We start from the raw sequence: 20,110 nt of genomic DNA, 5'->3' as shown, positions 1-20,110 counted from the left end.
GGTGACACTGTACGGTAGCATTGCACTTACTTTGTTGGCTGTCAAGAGTCAATTTACTCTAGTTTCATTTTCAGGGGACACACCACTGGCTTTCAAGACAGAGGAGGTTACTGCAACTGTGAAAGAAGACAGTAAGAAAATATGTTGGTTAATGGCATACTAAGTGCATTTGGAAAATACATTACTTAAAAGGGTAAGGGGATGTGTTGGCAGGAACAGTTAGTGTGTGTGTGTAGGTGGATGGATTTTTATATGAATGGGAACTTGGGAGTAGCAGCATTGTTGTTGAGGGGGTAAGTGGTTCACTTGTAAGTGTGCTGTACGACGTGTGGTTTAGTAAATGTGTGCATTGGTATAGGAGTATTCACTTTGCAAATGCATTAGCCCTAGTTGTAGAAGGGTGAGAAAAAGGTCTGGAAAGGTGTCCAGCTTGGAAAGGAAAATGTTTTCGTGTGTGAAATTATATTACCTTTTCTGTACGATTGGTACTGTTGCCAATGCACACACATTTCTTTGCTTTTGTAAGTAATGTCACATTCTGTGAAGTGTGTACGGTAAGTGGCAGGCACCCTGTTCTTCTGCATGCAATGTATGTATTTAGTTTAGTTTTATAGGAGATGCGTTAGTGTGGGAAAAATTGTACAATTGTTAGAAGAAAAGAAGAGAGTATGTGTTTGGCTATTGCAGTGGCTGATATGGGTAAGTGAAAACTTTTCAAGCCGATGCCGTTGCAAGTGGCATTTGATGGTTGGTGATACCGTTTGCTTCATGAGAACGTTATGGGGGTTTAGTGGCAGGTACACTTTTCAGAGGCACTTATAACAGAGTTGCAAAAGTACTGTATAAAATATATTGATACCTGTACTTTGTGCTGATGGGTGCAAATGTGATGGGTGCTGATGTGGATGAATCTTGATGCAGAAATCTTGCATAGTTTCACAGACCTTTCTACTAGAGGTGCTTTACTTGTACTCTGAGTGTGTTGTGCAGAAATTATAGTTTGGGATGCAGGGGTGTTGGATCTGATTGGTGGATGTCAATACCTAATGAGGGAGTGCTGGAAAAAGAGTAGTGGAAAGGAAAGAAGCACTGCCCCTGTTTTAGTAGGTCACCATCTTTGCAGTAGTTGGGGAAGCGCACTTGCCACAGCCTGTACTTCTCAGCATGCTCATTATGAAAATGCGGCTTTGGGGACTATCCAATCAGGTGTTGAGGGTGTGTTTCACAGGAAGGGACGGTAATACGTTTTTTCATTGCTCTGTGTAGTGTGGATGGCAGAGATGGACAGATACACAGCGTTGATCATGGATGATGCCTTTGTGCAAGATCTGCACAGGTATGCAGTGGAAAGAGCCTTTGATGGCAATTTCACTTTGGAAGGAGTGGAGGCTTTGTGGTGCAGTGTTCGTCAGCGCAGTTTTGACGCTGTGGTTGTACTTTGCAGACATGTGGCCACTGTCACTACTGTTCATGTTGTTGTGGTGCACCATGGCGTTCTGCACTTGGGTTACATGCCTTGTGCAGGTTTGCTACGTCAGCTGAAGAAGGATCTGAAAGCAGTGAAGCAGATTTGCCCCAGTGCCAAGGTGATTTTCTTATCCATACCACCAAGAAGACTATGGGACTATCCAAATGTAACTTGTCTGCAGCCAGAGGTCGGAAGATGTCTAATAAACAGAAGCAAGTTTGAATTTCTGTGCACTGCTGGGATGTTTTACTGTGACAATGACACCCTTAATTCGTGAAATGTGTACTTTTTCCATGCAAATGGCATTTCTTTGACCACCATTGGAAATGGTATTTTGTTTTACAATCTGCAGGATTCTTTGAAGAGGTTCCTGTAAGAATGTAAGGAGGAAAAGAAAAGATCTCCCCCCAAAAAAAGGTATTTGTTTGCAAGCAATGCAACAATTCCAAAAAAGGCTCTTTTCAGAGCCACCACTAAAGATGAAATCCTCTACCCTTGTTGGAATGCGTTTACCCACTCTCATAAACAGAACAATGTGTCTGTGGATATCGCAATATTTGCAGCATCGCATGTGCCAGATGCAAGGCTTTTGAGGATATCAGGCATGTAAATGGGACTGTGGAGGCTAACAGATTGGTCAATAAGATTTCTGGGTGTGGTGTGTAAGCAGAGAGTGCAGTGTTGTGAACTTGGTGACTTTCTCACTATATTTAGCGAGAAATCACGCAAAAAGTGCCTAGCAAGAAATCTACCTACTTTCTTCCATTGGTTTGGAAACATACACTTTTTTCTACTGCTTTCCAATCCAAATGAAAAAGCTGCTACATTGCTTGCTAGCCGTATGGCTACTAGTTGACTATTGTTTCTGAATAGATTCTCTGTAAAGTGCACAATTTGCATCACATTTCATGAAAAACTCACAGTTGCATAGTATTTAAAAAAGTATGCCACAAAAAGAAGGAAGAACCATTTCCCACTGTAGTTCACTTTTTCATTGATGCCCGAGACAATTCTATGCCCCAGTCCAAATGTGACACTGATCTAGTAGGGGTTTCTGCATATCAGAAGCAGGTAAGTGAGGTGCTTTGGTAGAGCAGTGCATTGTGTCATTACTGGAATTGTGAACTTTCGGGTGCTTTGATGTTCCTACAGCATTGAAACCTGTAGACCTATTTAGGACTGAAATGGTTTCTGGATTGGAAGCGGGCAAGTGCCTGCAGAGGAGTTTTACACGTTTTTACCTTTTTCCTGCAAATCATAAAGAAGCAAAGTATAGTTATTACTATTTCTAATAGGTATTAACTTGTGGCTATGACATATGGCCATGCATGCTGTACTGCACTAATGTATTATGTTGTTTACTGTCATCTGTAGGTCATCAGACCGCGCACCACTTATACTTAGGCACCTAGCTGGGTGAAAAATTGAATCAGTGGCTATAACAACCGTGCCCTCGGTAATTACCCATCATGCACATGGCCAAATATGCAAATTAGGGGATGGCGTTATTTAGCTAATTCTAGGTACTTTGAGGACAGCCAATAGCTAGTTTCCTTACTGAGGAGTTAGCAACACTGAGAGACTGTGGCAGAAGGTCTGTTTGTTGAGAGGAATGCAGAAGTATATGGTTATGGATGTGTGCTTCCGGAGGCTGAGGCTATGGGTTTTAGGGGACTCTTAGATACATTTGTTGGAAGTGCATGCAAAACATTGTACAGTGGCTGCACATTTTGGATTCTACCATGTGCATGTGTATTGGTATGGTGTATGTGCAATGAAGTGGCTGATTTTGGTTCCTCTTTCTGCCACTTTGGTGATGCTCAATCATCGAACCATTCTTATTCTTCATTATGGAGGAAATAGTTTAGTACATGTTACCAGATTTTCTGTGCAATTTGCGATGAAGGAGGCACTTGGCTAGCTCATGGGTATGCTCAGTTTTTTTTCCCTGTGTTCGGAAACACTCCTGTGTTATTTTTTTCTCGCATTGCCCAGACAGATGTAGCTGCCTTCTTCTTGCTTTTGTGCATAAATAGGGAAAGTGAAGTGCATTGTCAAGAAGGCGGTTTGTGCCTTTTTGCGAGATGTTGCAAAGTCATACTTCCAAAATGCCAGCATTGCGCTTAGTAGCACAACCATTTTTCCCACAGATGGAGTTCATCATACTGATGCTGGTAATCAGCTTTGTCTGAGAAATATGACAAATGCACTGCTGCTTTTTTTGCAAGTACAGCAAGTATTCTTCCAGTAGTTGTTGCTCATTTCAACCCTTCTAAACACACTCAACCACCAGAAAAAGCATCTTTTTAGCACCAGGACTTTCTCCCAGAAACGACTACAATATTTTTGACTGAGCTACCACTCCCATTATTCATCATGCAATCTGTAGAGCTTATTGGATGCGTGTCAGCCTGCGTCGTTTAATTGGCAATTCCATTTTTGAACTTTGAAAGGTGGATCTGAAAAGAGCCTTTTTTTCTTTTTTTCTTTTTTGGTTGTTTCATATGTTTCTTGGTGTTGTAACACACAATAGAGGAAGGTGAACTGGATGATCTCCAACCTGCCCTTTAAGATGAGTAGCAGTGCCCTCGAGATAGATGGGGATGCAGATTCATACTCATGCATCAAATAATTAAGACAACTCAATAGTTTGGCAAAGTGAGTCCGTTTAATGGCAAGTTCATAAAACGTGGAGTACAACGAACATCAGCAGTCGCTCGATCTTCTCACTCTCTCTACTTTCAGAAAAAACACAATATTTATAGGAAAAACGTGTCATTGCTGAAGTACAACCTGTGCACGCACTAACGTCATTCTACATGGCAACCTTAAAAACCTAACATGCAATGTGATTGGTTATAGGAAGGTAAGTTAATATAGGTACTATATCTGTATATGGTAATGGGGAGAGGGGATTGGATAATCAATGGCAGATGTGGCAACTAAGCCCTCCCTTCAAAATGGCCACTATGAACATCACTAAAAGTATGACATCCCATTGGCTATACTCACGATAGGACCCTAGATTACATGATCCACTACGATTGGGTTGGCATCAACCCCACTCATACATTTCCACCTACGTCTAGCAGTACGCAGAAAGAACATCCAGGTGCAGAGAAGCCCGTCTGCACCCCAGCTTCCCACCAATTATGCTACAATCAATCATCACCTCAGTAGTGATGTGTCAATTACTTCTTTGTAGTTTGGCCTTGAGTCTGCTCTGTGCTCTGAGAACGTTTAAGGAGTATGGACATGGCGGGGATCCATGCGTATGTGTGAAAGTCTCACTCTTCTAGCCTGTCTTTGTCACGTGACTGGACACTGTGAAATCAGCTTTTCTACATGTCTTTTCATATATTTTATTTAATTCTACCAGTTTTCTGACGTCTGTGGCTTATCTTGACCTTTCTGAACAGGATCCTCTGTTCTCTTTTCTCCTTAATTGTATCCAATGTCAGCCCATTCAGCCACATACAACCTTGGCTTCTTGGCATGGTCATTCTTAGCTGAGTTTTGCTCTGTCTCGATTCTCACTTTTCTTGCTGCAAAACACTCCATTTGAGGCCTTTTGTAACCTTTGTTCAATTCTGCTCATATGCGTAGTGGATTTTCATTCATACATAAAGTGCTTCTTGAGCTATATACTTGTAAACATTGGCACTTGCCGCAATTTATTGACTATTAAGCATAAGCTAGCTTCACAATTTATTTGCACCTTGCAGTTACTTGAATCTGTACACGTTTAATCTATCTAAATATCTTCATCATGTATGTAGCATAAGTGTCTTCATCTTGAGCCCAAGCTGTCACTTATCTGTGGTATCTCCTTTATAGTTTCTCTCTTTTCAGTATTCTTAAGTCATTGTATCATCTATATGTGCATCAGTCCGATTTCTTATGACGTCACCATACATCTTCCATCATTATCTTCTTTGCTTCTTCAGGTATTTCATTCAAACAACCATCATATTGTCCAGGATGTAGATATGGCTTTCTCATTGGATACCTTACTGTCCAGGTTTTCTTAGGTGTCAGTATATTAATAGGTGCTGTTACACTGATAGGTACTGGGCAGAGCTCATGTGCTGCTCTCTGCTGATTTAACTGTTCTTCATACATCACATACTATGGTGTGAACTCAATAGGCAATGGGAGGGGGCAACTGGAGTGGGGGCGATACTCGACACTTCCTCTTCACTCCCCCCTCTGGGTGATTCATCGACCACTCTCACTTATTTCTTTGCATCCACTTTTTCTTCATACTTCACTTTTATTTTGTCCTCTGGATCCAGACATTCTGGTCTGATGAAATGCTTCCTAGGGGTCCATATCTTTATGACTCCCTTCAAGCATCTGGCTGTTCTCACATGCTCATCTCTGTTCCATGTCATCAGTTGGCATTCTCCACTTGGAATGCAATAGATCCATCTTCCCACATAATTCCCGTGATCCCTTGGATTCAGGAATGTTGTTCCCTCTGGTGCATAAATTCTGGCCTTCACAAAGTCTCTTATTTCTTCATCAGTCAGGTCTTTGGGCTTCCATCCTGACTCGACATCAATCAAGAGCTTCACCCTATGGCTTTCTATGCAGTCTTCTGGCATTGAGAGATCGCAAAGAATCCAAGTAATATCATCACCAACAGGGGTCCTAGGAATTTGAATGCATCTGCCATCCATTACGGACCCCATGAAAACAGTGTTTCAAACCAACTGTCATCATCAACTTCGTCAACTTCATTTATCATCTGATTCTGTAGTTTTTCCAGCATATCTATGGCATCTGTTAAGGTCCCTGTGTGAAGGTGTAAATGTGCAACTTGATTCTCCGATTTCTGCACAAACACCTCCATCCATAGCTGTGATCATGTCCAAGACATATCTGTTCTGGAGTGTCATCAGTCTCATTGCTCTCAACTCTTCTCTGATTGCATTGAATCCTTTTATGGTCATGTTGATGGTCTGCAGTAACTCCCATCTGGTTATCTGCAACCATTTAGTATTTGCTTCAACCTGAATTCTTGGCATTAGGATCAAGGTGAATACTGAAGAAGTCTGACTGAACAGTCTGTGTTCATATGGGATAGCATCAAAAGCTTCTATGGATTTTGCAGAGAAATAATTTTCCCACATTCTTTTCATAAGCTCCAAAGATCTCTTCTCCCTCAGGTGAGCATCTGCTTTTGGGAAACTGTCAATGTTCACATCACTTTTTGGAATCACCAAAACTGGAACATGGACATTCACCAATGTACATATACCTCTCCAATTTTTCGGTAATCTCATGTATGCCTGGGATCCACATGCCCAACAATGATCCTTGATCACTGCAGTACCATGCATCATTCCTGGAGCATCAAACACTCGGCCACAATTGAGATTCGCTCCCATTTTTCTTGTGCCATTATTTCTGAAAAGAAAACTTAGGGCTCTCCAATGGTACTATCTGCAAGGGTCCTTCAGTAGTTTAGCAAGCTTTGGCCATAATGGCTTGCATCCATTCTTCACTATGTCATTAATAGCCTGGTAACAACCGATGACTACCCATGCTCTGCAGATCACTACTTCATTCTCCCATCTGTTTGATGAAAGCACTGTTCCCCAGATTTGCATTTGAGCTCTGTTCTTCCATCTGCGAGATTCTTCTGAAGTTTTTCCTGCAGTCTCCATTTTCTTGTTCAATTCTCGTCTGATCTCTGCTCCTTTTACTCCAGATTTCTCGTATCTGATCATTTTGTCATTGTTTCTTGTCTTTATGTCTTGCACATAGTCATCTTCATTTGGATCTGTTTCTTCAGTTACCCATTTGAGTGAAGCATCACTTCCCATGAACTGACCTCTGGTCTTGCACATTGCTATGTGTGAAAGACAGTTTGCTAGCTGAACATCTATCGCAATAGCTAAAACGATTTTTGACTTTCCCATGCTGTTGGGCAAAAGTGCACATACAAAGCATCCCTCATCCGATGGACTTCTTCCAACTTCTTTCATATGTTGGTACCATATGTTGTTTCCCAAATGTGCTGTGCTATCCAGGTAATAATTCAATGCATTATTGTCTTCTGTGTGCTTCTTCTGGCTCTTATTATTTTGATATGAGCTTCCACAAGCATGTCACATAGTACTTCTGTATAGCTCTTTCTTGCTGGAGGATTCTCAGGCATCTCCATCATTGATCCGAGCATTTCCATTTGTACTGTTCGAGTAGGAGAAAGTGCAATAAGCTTCATCCTTTCAACATACCAACTAGGCATGAAAATGTCTCTCAAAATGTCTGTCTGTGTCTTCCTTGCAGGCAATGTCCTGATATCATGTCTTGCAGGATCAGGTGTGCTTGCAGGTGTTGCCTCTGTTTGTTTATCCTCTAAAGTCTTTTGTCTCATAAACAGTTCAACTTTCTCCATTTGTCTCTCAACTTCTCTTGGTGTAAAACTTCTCATCGTTATTTGTCCAAACTCCCCCATTCTCTGGAATGTGATTCTGAAATCATTGATACTAGACCAGGTGTATTTCTACTCATTATCTGTGTAGGTGTAACTTTCATCAATCCCTTAGCGGGTTTAATTTGCCGACCATGTCTCTGGTGTTTCAACTCATTTGCTAAAACAAGTGTCATGTGTGGGTCATTGCTTACCACGTCCATTTCAAGCTCAGTCACTCTATCATTCTTTCTCGGACCTGGAATGACTATATAAGGTCTCGGCACTCTTGTAGGTATCAGGCGTACATCCTCAGGTGGGTGCACGGAAATAACATTTTGTGCACCTATAAAAAATGCGGTTCTAATCGTCAATGACAGCAATATGATTATGAATATAATGCATGCATATATAATATATCTATATGTCATTTTACAGCATTTGTTTCTTGGGCAATACGGATGTCTCTCCTCCTGAGGGAGAACAATGCTACTGCTTTGACTGCCCATTTCGATCATCTAAGGAAGCAAAAACTGGTTCTTTAATACATTTTCATTATTATCATTTCCTTCTGGGTTCTGCTGTCTCTGCTTCACAGATCAATAGTTCTAGACCAGTTGTCCTCTGAATCTGGATAATGGTCTGTCTCTTGTTTCTGGAAACAGTTATGTTTTGCAATGTAATGTTCCAACAATGAACAATGACCTCAGCAAGTCTATAGTACAGGCTGCATTTAGACTAGTTCCCAGTCTATACCTCAAATCTGCATCACTCCAGATGACATGTTGCTTCCCTGTCACCATAAAAAGTGTATTTCATGTCCACACTTCCACGATCTGTCCTTCGAATGAAAGTCTCAACACGCTTCTATGATTTTGATGAGCTTGAGTGCAACCTGAATAATGATACCGTTCAGGATAATGGTCAAACGTTGTTTGTTCGCTGGATCTCGAAGAAAAGTATGGTATGTCTCCTAACAAGATCTGAATAGTCTTGAATTAAACGAAAAAATAGCACGCTGACAAGCCTAATCGCTGCTTCTTCTGATTGGGATATTTGTCTTGCCCTCGCTGTACTCCGGCAATAATAAGAACTGTTCTGTGATCACTGTGAGCAAGATTGATATTATCTTTTCGTTATCAGGATCTTGCAAAAACTCTGTTATGCTTGTAAGTTTCCCCACCAATGATGGGTAGGACCTCAATATCAATTCGAAATAGGTCAGTATGTTCCTGGTGAGATCAGTATTGTGTGACACCATAAGTAAGTATAAACAAAGACTCTGTATTGAAGGACTCGGGATAATGTATTATCTTCCAGTTTAGATATCCTCGATCAAAATTCGGCATAGCTTTTCTTATCAAGGCTTTAGTGTGCCTCAGTCCAAAGTCAACACGCTACTTGTGGCCCAATGAATGCAATTCTCTTCCCTGCAAGTAGGATGCAAAGAGTGTTCATATTTTTGCTCAAGGGGAATGTCTAAAACTGAGCCACAACCTAACACAAAAGTTCCTTGCTTTTTCACTTGACTAGGCATGCGTCATTCTTCCTTGTCATAAATCTCATCTGTACATTCTGTGGTTCTTCCCCGTTGTCTGTAGTCTCTTCGGGTTGGGGTGCGGGCAGACGGTTCTCTCCGGTATATGGCTTGATGTCACCAAGGAAGATCCAAGCTCTTCTTCCTTGTAACTTAACTGCACATGGCGTTATGTCCTCCACAATAAAAGGGCTGTGGAACCTTGGCTCGTCCGACCTTTTCCTTGTGTGATTCTGAACTAAGACGGTATCCCCAGGTTATAGTTGGGGTACACTTAACTCCGGAACCTTGTCTGTTGTAGTATCTCCTTCTGTGTTCTGTACTGCCCTAAACCCTCCTCATTGTTGTATCTGTCCTGAAATTACAGAAAAACTAGATGTCATGCAGTTCAAGTAGTTTTGCATTTCAAATCCCAACACTTCTCCTGTTGGCTGAGCATTACATCCAGCTCTAGTTCGAGGTATTAAAGGCATCTGCATTGTTCTGTCAGTCACAATTTCATGTGGCGTAAGAAGATGGTCAGAACCAGGCTGGTTTCTGAGTGCATACAATGTCAGTGGAAGGCAGTGCAACAATCCTTTCATCAGAGTAAGCTTCAATTTGTCTATCCTTTCCTTTAACACGCCGTTGAGCTCCTCGCATATGCCATTTCCTTGCGGATGATACACCAACGAAAACGTGTGCTTTATACCAAGCAACAAGCTGATCGGTTCAAATACTGCGTTAACAAAATGAGGACCGTTATATGACCTCATCACTTCACAAACTCCCCATCTGGGAAACACTTCCCTCACCAAGAATTTGACCGCACAGGTAGAGTTTGGGTGTGTACATGGACCTGCCTCTATCCATCTAGAGAATGGACACACCACAACAGTTAGATACCTGTACCCATTACATACTTGAATCATGTTGAATAGTCGATATGTAAGTGCTGAAAAGGACTATTAGGCATTGGGATGACTCCTCTGATCACACATAGTGTATGCCCAGCTGTAAATTTCTGACAGACTATGCAATTATCATAAAAAATTTAACATGCTCTGCTAGGTTTGGTTCAAACCAGTCTTCGGCAATGGATGCTGCTAGATGTTCTCTTGTTACATGCGCTGGATAGTGTAACTGCTCCAGTGCTATTTTCAGTAGGGCTATAGGCATTACTGGTTTACCAATGCTGTCTTGTCACCACAAAGCCTCTGAGGGGTTTTATAGAACACCCTCTTTGTTTCCAAAGGTTCTTTTCTTCCTGCAGCACCTCCCCTTGGAGCTCCATTAACTGGGTATTTTTGCATATTACTATAGCCTTCCGGCTCATTCCTCACAACAGTAATTTTCTCATGCACATCAGACATTTCCACATCCATCATTATTTCATCCTCAGTTGCCATATGCCTAGCTTCAGTGTCAGCTGCTTGATTTCCATGCGAAATAAAATCTGTCCCTTTTGTTTGGGCTGCGCACTTCACGACTGCTATGCCCACTGGGAGTTGTAGTGCCTTAATTAGCCTGTCCAACAAGGCGGCGTGCTGTACTGGCATGCCGCCCGCTCAGAGGTAGCCCCTCCTTTTCCAGCATGCTAAGCCTGCATGCACTGTCGACGTCACATAAGAAGAGTCGCTGTACACCATTACTTCCTGGTCTGTGTGATTCTTGAGCATAAGTGTGTCTGGCAAATAAGGGTCTACGCACAGCGTGGATGCGGTCACATACTGATGCCACTGGGGCGGCTGTTCGCAGGACCTGTATTGGGCAGAATGTTTTGTGCGCATGTGCATAAGGGTCCTATGAACAGGCTTGGCCTCCCCGGACTTATTAAAAGTCTTATTGTGTGCGCCCAGACGCCTGCAGGCTTTGGCGCATTATCAATAAACAAATAAAATAAAAAAATAAATAAAAGTGCAACACATGTCCGGAAACCATTTTCGCACAAGCTGGTTGTTTGTAGGCTACAGCCAGTGCAATGTTTGTGTGCACAGCTGTCCGTAGGACGTGGGTGGATGCTTTGAAGTACTGAAAGTACGTCACAACCTTTTCCTATTATGCTGCACAGTGCCGGTGTTGCCAGGACATAGAGGATGACATATGCATGCACATAGCTGTGAGACAGACAGACGTGCGCTCCCACAACAAATTAAAGGTGCAACCAAAGATGCTAACATGAGGCCAGTACTGGCATGCTACGGATACCTGAATTGTGATTGCACATATGCTGGGCAGGGGCAATGTCCCTAAGAAACCTCCATTTTGCTTTACTGAAGCCATCTGGACAGCACTGTGCGCTACAGACTTGAAATTTTAAAATAAAAGGAAAAGCCACTCACACACCCAGCAACACTTTACATCTACACCTTTAATTTCTGCCACACATAGAGACTATTAGGAAAGGGAAGGGGTACCTGAAATGAATACATACACAGGTGAGGGGAGCCAAGGATTGAGGTCTCATCGTAATGTCTGTGCTCATGGGGGGATGGTGGGCTGGGAAATGGGGAAGGGGTACACGTGTAGGTGGGGCAGTGGTATTTCATTTTTCACATATTATGTCCTTGCACAGAATCTTTTAAGGCGGCTAAATTGTTTAGCAATTGTTCCATTTTGGGGTACAGTCTGTGTAGACTGTTATTTACAGAGTTTCCATCCTTTCGTGTGGCCATATGTTGTTGTGGAAGAGGTGCTGCTTGTGGTGCATTCCTTTCATTTCCATTATCTCATCTTAAAGATAAAAATATTTGTTAGGTACATATGAGGCAATACATATTAAGTGACTTACTTTTCAGACTGTGCTGCGTACCAATGGGGTTACTATTGTTACTCACTTTGTCATGAGGGAAATTCTCTTCCAGCCATTCCAAGGTGCATGGTATTGCTGTGTACAAAAAAAAGAAACTCATGGTTTTCCACTATTGTAAACTGCACAAGCTGTGTAATCATAAAAGAAACTTCAGTGTACTTACTGCGTTGCAGTTATGTTCTGCTGTCAATCCTTTGCAGTCCTTACACTGCCATTTGCTTCTTCGTTCCCATGTACAGCCCCAGTGCTGTACTATTGTTCCACACAAACGTTATTTCCCTTATTGGTACATTCCATTATGGTGTATACCCTATGCATTTGCTTTTTTGTTTCCCTAGTACCAACCTGGCAGACCTACTCTATTTTTCCTTGCAATGCACGCACATGGTGCTTTTTGTATATGTTCCTTGTCTTTGCTAAATGGTACTAAAATGTAAGAGAACCCCTGCCTTTTCCAGCACTTTGATTGCTAGCTGCTTTCCGTGCACAATGCATGGTCTGTGGTTACTGTACCCATCGGTATGCTGTATGGTACATCTATACAAACTAAGGGTATCCTGGTAAAAACCTACTAAATTCACTGAAAAACGTTGTTAAAGGGACGTTACGGTTAAGTTGCACTACTAAAAACCTATCAAATTCAGTGAAAAAGCATTGTTAAAGGGATGTTATTGTTCAGTTTCTTTAAAAAATACTATCAAATTTAGTGCAAAAACGTTTTTAAAGGGACATTATAGTTACTTTGCACTAATAACAACCTATCAATATTATGGTTACAAGTAAAACCAATAAACCCCAGAAATTCGCCAGTTATGGTAAGCTAAGCAACCATAACTCGCGCTACCATGGGCACTGCTAGGACTTATACCCATGAGATGAAAGATAACATCACACATGTCATGGATGACATCACTGATTACATCACATGTGCATTTAGTTTTCATGAAAAGCCTCAGTTGAAGAAAACATGTAACTGCAGGTGTGACCGTTTGTAGTGAGTCTGCAAAATGGCAAAGCTGGTGCGGCTTGGTCAAGCATATACTAGTGCATGTAAAGACAAGTAAGCAAACAGCAAAATCTTCGGAGTGCAAATAATGTCAGTGGTGGTTTGAAAAGTACTGTAGCCGCATGGGATGCGCTGAATAATTATCTTCCTGCTCCACGTAATGAAGCTGTGTTTGCGTTGTTGTAAGCATTCTTGTATTTCAGAATGTATGCATCTCCGTGAATGCTAGTTCTATGGCTAATGGCGTAGCATGAAATGTTTGTACTGCATGTGACGAAAACTGAAATGGAAGCACAAGGCACCAGTGGGCAGGATACTGCCCTTCCAACAATGCAGTAGGGTAATTTCATGTACAGCATTTTCCACATCTGCTGTGTCCAACAACAGGGGCACTCCTGTAGGGCAGCAGAGCTAAAAAAAACATCCTTGCAGACCATATGCCGTGCTACAGAACCTTACCCGGCAAAGGGCATTGTATTGTGCATGTACTGCAACGCTCTACTCTACAGAGGGAAGGTACTTGCAAGTGCGTGGGAAGGGTCCGTTCGGGAGCATGATAATGACTGGCGCCTATGTAGGTGAGGGCCACCCAATATTTCCTTCTCTCTGTTATCCATCCAGGTGCTGCCCCTTCCGTACCAGGCCTTGCCTGCCGTTCCTTCTGTGGCGTGTGTTAGAAGATGAAAATAAATAGAAATAAAATGGGAGAGGAAAATAGGGAAATAAAGAAAGCTCCTTTCGGAGTTGAACAATGGAATTGCCAATGAATGGATGCAGGCTGCGGCGCACTGTATACGCTCCACACAATGTGCACAAAATAAAGGGCGGCGTGGTACTGTGGAAAACATTGTAGTGGAATCAGGTAGAAAGGGGCTCACTGTAGAAAGAGATTTCTTTACATTTTGCAGAGCATATCTGAAGAGTTTAAGTGTGCAACACTTACTACAAAAATTCTTCCACTACTTTCAAGAAGGGCAGCAAGGCAATTTGGATAGGGCGTGCAGAAATCGGGATGGCAGGAATAGTAAGATGAACGTTACTGTTGGGGAAAACTCACATGCTGTGAAACATCATATTCCCATGTGTGAAGTACGCCATTGGCACATGTTCTAGAACGGCACAAATAGACTTCTTCACAATGTTGCACGCTTTCTCCATTTGCGGACCAAATGAAAAATGATGCAGCCACATCGGTGTCTCTGTAATGTGATAGAAAGTTATGCAGGAGATCGGAAACAGGCGCATGACCTGGGCAAGTGCCTCCTTCATCGCAAATGGCACTGAAACTTGTGTAACATGCTGTGCAGTTTTACCTCCACAATGAAGAACAATAATGTTGGCATGACGGCATTACCAAAGTGTCACACAGACAAACCAAAATCAGTCACTTCATTGTAGGTACTCCATAGCAGTACACATCCACATGATAGAATCTAAAATGAGCAGCCACTGCACAGTGTTTTCCATTCACTTTAAATCAATGTATTTAGAACTCCCCCAAAAACTGTACGTTGTGGCTTGTGAAACACATAGCCATAACCGCACTATCTGGATTTCTGATGACAAATACAGCTTGTACCACAGTCTGTGCATACAAACCACACCCAGAAGCCTTATTGACCAATCCTGTAGCCTCTACAGCCCAATTTCTATGCCTATCATCTTCAAAAGGGGTATATGTAAGACGTGCAACCCAGCAACTATCGCAATGTCTGTGGACATTTCGTGCTGTGCGCGCACTGAAGTGGGGGAATACATTTCAACCAGGTTAAGGCACATCGTTAGTTGTGGCGGCTCTGAAAGGTGCTTCCATACAAACACCTTTTTTTGCAGTTTTTATAAGTATTTTTGTGTTTTGTAGGTCAGCTCACATTCTTACAATAGGGTCTTCAGTGCAGCCTGTACATTGTGAAAAAAATATCATTGCCACTGGTCGACAAAGTCATGCAATTTGCTTTGAAAGGGTGTATATATCGAGAACCAATGTTCGCATTCTCACAGGACCACATCCCAGCAGCACTCAAGAAGCCACACATGCTTCTGTTGATGAGACCCCTTCCGACCTCTGGCTGGCAAAAGGAATCATTGGAATAGTCCCATACTATTTTCAGTGGTATACATGAGAAAAGCACTTTGGCAGTGGCAGCGCTTCACTGATTTCATCAACTACTTCAGTTGACGGTACACACGGGACCGAGCCATGGAACCCAAATGCAGCACACCATAGTGCACGACCACACCATGTACCGTTGCAAAAGTGGCTACTCGTCGACATTCTGCAAGCAGACCGCCACAACTGCACAAATTGCCACAGCACCACAAAGCCTTCACTCCTCCAAATCGAAAATGCTATAAAACCCTTTTTCGACACCATACTGGAACAGATCTTCCACAAAAGCATCACTGACTATCAAAAAAGTGTGTCTCTCTATCTCTGCCTGCCACCCTCAATACACAGAGTAAGGAAAAAAAATGTTGGTGCCCTTTCCTATGACCCACACCCCGAGCACCCGATTGGACAATTTCCACATTCCCATTTCCAAAGGCCAGCATGGTGATAAGCGCAGAATGTGGCACATGCGCTTCCCCAAGTATAGGGCGGGCTGCGCCCCAGTACAGCAGGAGCAGTACTTCTTCACTTTCCACTATGTTTTGTCCTTCGCTACCTCATTGGGTACTGTGAAATAGTCACACATGCATCCACCAATGGCATTCTGACATTAGCATCTAACACTGTCACTTCTGTACAACACTGCATATGTAACGTTGCAGATTGAACCTCCAAGTGTCGTGTCATTGGAAAGCACGTCCAGTGGAAAGTTCAGTAAAAGAATCCAAGATTTGTGCATCAACATTCATCCACATGAGCACACATAACCACAAACTAGAGGTATGAAAACTGTTTCTGCAGTATGTTTACAACTCCTTCATAAGTGCCTGTGTGGACAGTATTTACCAGTGGGTTTCCATTACATTCTTAAAAAGGTTACTGTTTTTTTCTCCCGTCCACTATCGTTAAGTGGCACTTCAATTGTATATGCTTGCAATGTTTCCATTCACCTGTAGCGCCCATTGTAATATCGAAATAGGACCTCTCTTCTTTCCTTCCATCAAAACTACAATTTTGTTTCCCACTAACGCATCTCCTACATAAATTGTAAAAATGTGCCACCAAAACCACCACTGAATCCATGTTACCAACATAAAGCAACATCTGAAAAGCTCACTTTCTCCACAGCTGTGGATCGCTGTAGGCTACACTATTGCAACAGCCTTGTTCTAAATCTGCCTGTTTGTACTCTCTGCCCTCTGCAACTCATCCATAAGAAGTGTGCATGCCTTGTGCTTGGCATCAAGCCCAGGGATCGTATCTCTCCAGGACTGAAATGTCTGCATTGGCTCCCAGTAGCAGCGAAGAATAAGGTCAAAATCGTCTGCAAAATGCACAAGGCCTTCTGGGCCCTCGGGCCTCAATACCTGCAACTGTCACTTCATAAATTTCTCTGTGCTTGACCGTTTCCCTCATCCGCCTCCACCTCCCTCAGGTGACTCACTTCAGCAAGCAATCACTTGGTGGTAGATCTCTTTTTTCTGCTGGGGCCTCCCTCTGCAACAGCCTCCCTGTGTCCCTGAAACATTATGAGAAGCATCGCCAGTTCCGGAAGCACCTCAAAACCTTTCTCTTTGCCTCTACTTTTTCTCCTCCTATCCCCTGGTGACTTTGTGGCTGAAACTGATTCTGCACTGATTACCTGGCCACCCTCTGATCTCGGGCCCAGGCAACCTACCTTCGCCAGTCACACCCATGCACTGGCATTCTGGCAAACCCCTGCACTTGGGGACTGTTTTCTGTATCCTCCACCACCTGATGTCTGCACTTATCCTTGCACTTGCTACCATCGGGCTGTATTTGTACTTATTGTCATTGTTTCTTCTTTCCATGTACTGCATGTTCTCCTCCCCTGCCCATGCACTTCGGCGATCTGAGTGACACCTGCTGTAGTAGGTTTGTTGTGTCTATCTCCCCTCTGTTCCCCTGCCCTTGACTCGGCGCGCCTTCAAAAACTTTTGTTTATGTGCAGTACAAATGACATATCATACAATATCACATTATATGATATTATACACACATTGCATGCATTACAACAGGATGCCTGCCACTACCATTGTACACATTACAAAAACAAATTCTGCAGCACCCCACTTACTGCAAATTTATGACAACGTATTGCAGAAAATCAACACTAAATGTATGTTAGCAACTGCAAACAAGAACATACACTGCATGCATACAGACAGGATGCCTGCCCCTTAGCTTGCACACTTCCATCATAGTCTTCTGCATTTCTCTGTACAAAGAGATATTCTGCCACAGTTTTCCATACACACAACCAGAAAACTTATAGAGAAATCCCTTTGCCTTCACAGTCTCATTTCCATGGCTACCATCCTGAAAAGGGGTGGATGTGGCACATTTAATCCTGAAACTACCGCAGATTCCCCTCAGTTATTGCGCTCGGAAGGGGTGTGGGGAAGAAGTGTGAAACAGAATTGGGTCTTTATTGTTCCCTTGGAAAAGAGTTATTATAATTTTTTTTTTTTACATGCTTACAAAGAACTTTTTTGTTTTTGCTCATTATTTGACTTTTTCTTTTGGTTGTCTCCTTACATTGTTACAGGATTCTCTTCAACACTTTTTGCACAGTGTAAAAAACAAACAGCATTGCCAATGTTGGTATACATTGCCGTTTGCATGGAACCAGTGCACATTTTGATCATTAATAATCGGAGGAGAACATCCCAGCAGTGGATATAAATACACACATGCTTCTGCTAATGAAACACCTTCCGACCTCTGCCTAGGGACAAATTACACCGGAATGGTCCCATGCTCCTCTTGGTGGTATGCTTGAGAAAACCACCTTGGCAGTGGGAAAAATCTGCATCACTTCTTTCATCAACTTCTTTAGGCAACGGAGCAAACATCCACATGACATATACCCCAAATTTACAGCTCCATAATGCAGTATGACAATGTCAACAGTACCGAGAAAGGCCACACATCTGCAAAAGTCAACCATATCGCCGAAACTGCCCTCATAGACAGTGCCCCAGAAAGCCTCCACTCCTTCCAATGCAAAATTAGCAGCCATACCTCTTTTTGCAGCATACATGTACAGATCTTGCAAAAAGGTATCACCCACTATAAGGACTCTGCACCTCTCCATTGCTGCCTGCCATTCTCACTGCATAGACTGATGGGGAAAACAAGTACCCGCCCTTCCTGTGAGCCACACCCTCGACACCTGATCGGCTAATTCCCACAGTTCCACTTCCATGCCCACCAGGATGTGGCACGTGCGTTTTCTCAGCTACAGTGTGGGCTGTGCCCCCGAAAAGCAGGGACAGTCCTTTTCCCATTCCACTCCAGCCATGGATCCAAGGCGCTAGGCCCTCACCACATACAATACACCATAGTACACGTTATGTTTAAATGCTCATGTCACGTGCAAATCACTTCCCATCTGCAATTGAGCCTGCCAGCTTTCACCCTAGCCAAATGTTTGCATACATGGCTGCATAATGTTGTGTCGGGTGTGCTGAACAGTATGTAGGTGCCTGTGTACATTGGCCATATTTTACATGTGTGGTGCTGAGCACTTCCTTTCATGCCGCAATATCTTACAGCACTTCCTAAAGCAAGGGTATTAAAAGGGCACAAGCACATCCCATGGAAATGGTCACATGTGGCTCCCCATTGTGCAACCAGTGCAATGATGTACACCATATGCTAATCTACGCATAGCAACTCACTTCTGCTGTTCTACCAAGTCTACAATGTCCTCCACAACCATTGTGTAAAAATCACAAATTCAAATATATGCAGTGTTACAACTGCATGCTTGCATTGTATTGTGGTGGCTCTGGTGAAAGGCTAGGCTATGGGTGCATGGCCTACGTCCTACGGTCTTTGGCCATGCACCCAACAGTCTAAACCTTGGCCACACCAACGACAACATTACAGAGCCATGCAGTCGAACATGTAGCCAGCTTCCAGAATTCACAAAGGCAAACTGTTTTATGACAAGATTTTTGACATATTGTAAAATGTTCTTTAAAATCATTACTTAGTTCATCCAATTTTGTAGACAAGTTCATGATGTAATTATGTACAGTTGGGGATAGGGCTTCTCTTTGTGATTCTTGGGATTCTGTATAATTAAATGGGGGGTGGTTTCTTCATGAAAACTAAGTACTTTAAGAAAAAAAAAGAAATTATTATTTTAGTGAGATCTGTTACATCATTTGTTTATATTAAAACATGTATACCATTAGAGATGTTATCGTCACTCAGTTCTTCTTTTTGGAAATTCTCATCTAACCACTCAAGTGTGTTTGCCATTTCTATCAAAATGAAAAAATAGTGCTTTTTCCGTATAATAAATGTTCACATAATAAATGCTAATAATAAAGAAAGACATACAGTGTACTTACTGTTTGGTAAGAGATTTTTTTTAGAATAAGTGCTTGGTGTATGTCAGTCTCTATGAGCAGTTGTATTGAAGTGATAATATGAGGTGTAAACTTATGGTTTATGCTTGGAGCATTCTGTTATATTGGGTCTCATTACGAGTCTTCCGGTCCGGATGCAACAGTACCGGTAAGCTTACCGGTACTGTTGCATCCGGACCGGCAAACTCTGAGTTGTGCTCACGGGTACCTTTCATTCCGCCAGGTTGGACCTGGTGGAATGAAAGGCACCTGTGATCACAGCAAGCCTGTAGCACCGGCACGGTAATTAACTGTGCCGGTGCTACAGGCATTCCCATTCCCATTGAGCCCTATTGAGCCCTATTGGGCTCAAAGAGAATGGGGATCTACTGGCT

General features: G+C 42.6%; 1 long non-coding RNA gene across 2 annotated transcripts in view; it reads right to left on the bottom strand.

Annotated features, from left to right (window-relative positions):
- Positions 1–20,110, bottom strand: part of LOC138473220 (uncharacterized) — a 162,427-nt gene that overhangs the window by 135,907 nt on the left and 6,410 nt on the right. Inside the window, exon 1 of one of the 2 annotated variants that reach the window (XR_011268745.1) lies at positions 31–118. The exons of the other annotated variant lie outside the window; for it this stretch is intronic. This is a non-coding gene — a long non-coding RNA (uncharacterized lncRNA). Of the gene's footprint in view, positions 1–30; positions 119–20,110 lie in introns of those variants that run through there. 2 annotated transcript variants of the gene reach the window in all.

This window comes from Ambystoma mexicanum, chromosome 8 (assembly GCF_040938575.1).
Source record: "Ambystoma mexicanum isolate Mex_15411 chromosome 8, UKY_AmexF1_1, whole genome shotgun sequence".
NCBI classification, from domain to species: Eukaryota; Metazoa; Chordata; class Amphibia; order Caudata; family Ambystomatidae; genus Ambystoma; species Ambystoma mexicanum.
Note: the sequence above shows the minus strand (reverse complement) of the source record. Positions and strands in the feature narration are given on the sequence as shown.